The sequence below is a fragment of the Zingiber officinale genome, chromosome 6A (assembly GCF_018446385.1).
Source record: "Zingiber officinale cultivar Zhangliang chromosome 6A, Zo_v1.1, whole genome shotgun sequence".
NCBI lineage: Eukaryota > Viridiplantae > Streptophyta > Magnoliopsida > Zingiberales > Zingiberaceae > Zingiber > Zingiber officinale.
Window position 1 is genome coordinate 86170685 of NC_055997.1, and position 4114 is coordinate 86174798.

General features: G+C 39.4%; 1 non-coding gene across 1 annotated transcript; it reads right to left on the reverse strand.

Moving 5' to 3' along the window:
- Window positions 1–2210: 2210 nt before the first annotated feature.
- Window positions 2211–2317, reverse strand: LOC121998862. The gene has a single exon (XR_006116652.1). It is a non-coding gene; the product is annotated as a small nucleolar RNA R71 (small nucleolar RNA).
- Window positions 2318–4114: the final 1797 nt, after the last annotated feature.

The following is a 4114-nucleotide window of genomic DNA, read 5'->3' on the forward strand; positions in this document are numbered from 1 at the left end:
TTGTCGTTATTTAGGCCTATAGCTTGTGTTCATGAATTTATATTATAGTATGGTTATATAGTTAGGCTCATGCTTGTAGGGTATTGATATTATATGTAATATAGTTGTATTCTTGTGAGGGCATATATATTAGTGAGATGGTGCTGACCTATGCTTGATGGAATTCACTCCCTAGTAGATGGGTAGCATATTCCACTAGGCTTTTTTCCTTCGGATCAACCCCTAGGATTACTTGATCTTGACTCCATTGTTTATTATATGTGTTATAATACCATAGAATTAGTTGAGATATTAATACTAGGTGACTAGTAACTTAGAGAGCTAATTGTCTATTTTCTGCCTATATATTAGTAGAATTATATTATAGTATAGGATACTGAGTATCCTAGTAGACCCTTACTTGTTATATATGCTTATGCTTATACATTAGTAAGATTATACTATAGTGTAGTATTTCGAGTATCCTACTAACTCTTGGTTGCTATACCTTATCGACCATTATCTCCCATTCGTGGTAGAGAGAGTCGTCAACAACCATTAGTATATCCTGTCGACCATTGTCTCCCATTCGTGGTTGAGAGAGTCATCAACACCCATTGGTATTTACCCTGTTTGCCCATAGGACCAACCGTGGTAGAGCGTTTTCCCGCAGACAGTGACTAGTAACATACCCTGAATACCCACGGGATCATCCGTCGTAGAGTGTTCTACCACAGTCAGTGATAAGGGAGCCAGATAGCTACCTTATCCTATCCGCACCATTCGTGGTAGAGCGTTTTCCTGTAGATAATGAATAGTCATTTACCCTGACTGCCCATGGGATCATCCATGGTAGAGCGTTTCTCCTGCAGTCAGTATTTGTTATGTGTTTATTATATGTCAGTCATGTTTCTGTTAATGCAGGTTTGGATGTACTGTATGTATTCTCAATTTGTTAGTTATACTTGGTTGAGTAGGTTAGTAAAGTGCTATGTTATTGATTATACTTTTGGTTAGCTGGTGATTATGTTGGGGCACCTACGTTTGTTGGTAAATATTTTACTTGAGATTACATCATTTGATCTTTTGTCAGTATATTATTCATATACTATCTTCTTCTACTCACTGAGTGGTTGCATTCACTATGCTTTACTTTTCCCTTGACTTTCAGGTTAGCAGATAGAGGAGGTGTTGTGTCGCTCAAAGATCCTGGCTGCCAGCCTCGCTCCAGTTGGATTTATGTTTAGTTACTTCATTTTATTGTTTCCGTTGCTTATAGTTATAGTTCTCTCTGATCTGGATTTTTGAGTGTTTCACATGTATATGCATACATACACGCATTGTTATTTGTGACTTGGTATTGTTATATAACATCGGTATTTTTTTTATGTTGGCTTGAATTGGTTCGATATCATATTTCCTATATTATCACTAGGGGGTACTGTCCGGTTTGGCGGACAAGTATACCCTCGGTGCGTGACAAGGGGACTCCACCCCCTTTCTCTGAGAGGGCTTTCCTCAAAAGAGAAACCCTAGGAGCACCATCAAGGAGCTATCGCAACGATCTGTCCACCATAGGAGCATAGAAATCCTTCCAGAGACATAGGTTCTATCTCGCTAAGCTTTCTCTTCTCCCTTCTTTCCATTTGGAGTTGTTAGATGCTTCCCCTTATGTCTTTTGGTTGTATCTCCATTTCCATGGAGTAGTTCTCCAACTTTTAGGAGTAGGAAGTAGCTATAATGTAATTGTTGATGTAAGAACTAAGTATTTATTAACTTTCTCTATTGCATGACATGCTTATTCTTTGTTCTTGATTTTATTGTGTACGTTATAAATGCCATAGGACGTTGAGAGTCCGTCATCATGTAGCGGTAATAATATAGATGAACTATGGAGCCCTAGTGATAGGGATAGTCCCGTAAAGCGAACTTCTAGCATTATCACCTTGAATGTAATTGGCTTGCCATAAGGGGATAACTATCTAGGGCTTTATGGGCATGCCCCAATTTGATGTCAAGAAATAGAGGGTATACCTTGAGACATTTTTGAAGCTTTGTGATACGGTGAACTGTGAGGGTGTCTCAGCGGATGCCATTTAATTGATGACATTTCCTTTCAGTATCAAGGATAGGGTGAAGACTTAGTTTTATTCTCTCCATCCTCAAAGCATAACAATTGGGAACAATTGGAGCAGAAATTTCTAAATCATTTTTTTCCTCCAAGCAGAACAATGTAGAGGAAGTGCATTACAAGTTTTGCTCAGGCAGACGGAGAATCACTATTTGAAACATGGGAGAGATTTAAAATTTTATTAAGGCAATGCCCTCATCATGGTTTAGAATGGTGGCTACAATTGTATATATTCTACATGGGGATTTCTTTCTCAGATAAATCTTTACGGATTCATCAGTTGGAGGCTCTTTTATGAACTAAAGTGTAATATAAAATATGGTACCCAAATAATAATTAAATAATAAGGTTATTTGAGAAATAATCTTATTAGATTTTTTTGAGAATTTTTAGAAATTTTTTGTGATTTAATTGGAGCTCATATGATATATTTTCAAGAGGATAGATCTATTGAGCTAGAAGGAAGCCTGTTTGAAATACCCATTTAGTTAGGAGTTGATTGTTTTAAATAACCTAAGATTGAGATTACATTAACCCAGGTATAAGAATTAAAACCTAAGTTTCTCTTCTTCAAATCACCTGATTCCCATCTTCCTTCATTCCCCTCCGATATCTCTCACTCACACGAAGCCACTTCCCCTCTCCTCCAATTTGCCAATCACTGCTGCCGCCCTCTTCTCTGCATCGCCACCGACCACCAGAGCCTAATGCCAGTCATCAGCCTTGGTAAGGCTTGATCACGAGGTGCTAGTGCCCGAGAGCCCTTCGAGTGCCACTCGATCGAGTGTCGCCTCTTAGGGAAAAATCATCATCTCCTCCGTGCGAAGACAACTCTACGACATCATCAATTTGTCATTGCCATCTCACCGCCAGTCTTGTAGGAGCTACTATCGCCGATCCACTTCTCCATGTGAGTCGTGAGGTCCGTGCCGATGGTCGACCGCCAATGCCAGCGTTCTAGGTCGGTCGATTGTCACCAGTGAGGCTCTCCCTCCTCCACTGACACAGATCCATCGTTGCTCGTGCCCTCTCTTCCTCCTCGCTTCTGATTTCCTCTTTCTCTCCCGACCCGTCGCTGATCTCATTCATCCCCTGCCCTAGCTCCATCCATTAGTTTTGATAGCAGCTACCTTGCTGTCACCTTGGAGGTAATCAACTAAACTTAGTAGATGATTTGAGTGATTGATCTATGATCCTCACGTGATGCTGATTTGGGGTTATTGTCTTGGAGGGTAGCAATTTCATTTAGTTTAGGCCACATCACCATCGATAGCTAGTAGCTGGCTCTGCTAGTAGCTAGTCTGAATTATGCCACCATCGATTGCTAAAGAAGAAGAGGTAATGGTTTGGTAATTAGATTTGATTTCAGATATAAGGTGTGCATCATGGAATTGGATCTAATGCTCAATTGTGGTTGGGATGGTGGTGTTATAGGGTACCTAATTTGGAGATTAGCAACTCTACTTAGCTCCGGCTATAATTTTTCAGAAGCAATGGTTTTGTCCACAAATCAACGGTAGAGCACACTGGAATTGGGTGAGTGTTGAATTGATTACACTTGAACTAAAACCTTATTGGATGGTGAAATGGTTAGAAAGGTTAATTAATAAGTTGGGGTTAACTACTTGTTTTAGATTGCGGTTACGCTATTTGTGAGGCCACGTAGGATTCTGATTTGGGGCGAGCAGCACGACGTGGATTTTATTCTGATACGATTGACAGATTAAGGCGGGTATTTTTTTCCTTGGCCTCTTTAGTTCTTAAACTTAGTGCATGGTTGTTTTTATTTGATGGATTAGGTTGCTTTACCTTAAATCTATCTGTATTATTATCCTGCTTGATACTTGTGCTTGACCTTTGAGATGATCTATTTATTTTATATACAATCTTAGCTGTTGGATATCTATACTCTATTGTGTATATACATGTAGAGTATGTATGATAGGGGATATCTTGTTGACTCAGTTAACATGCTGATTATGCATTTGATGTTGTGTTACTCAT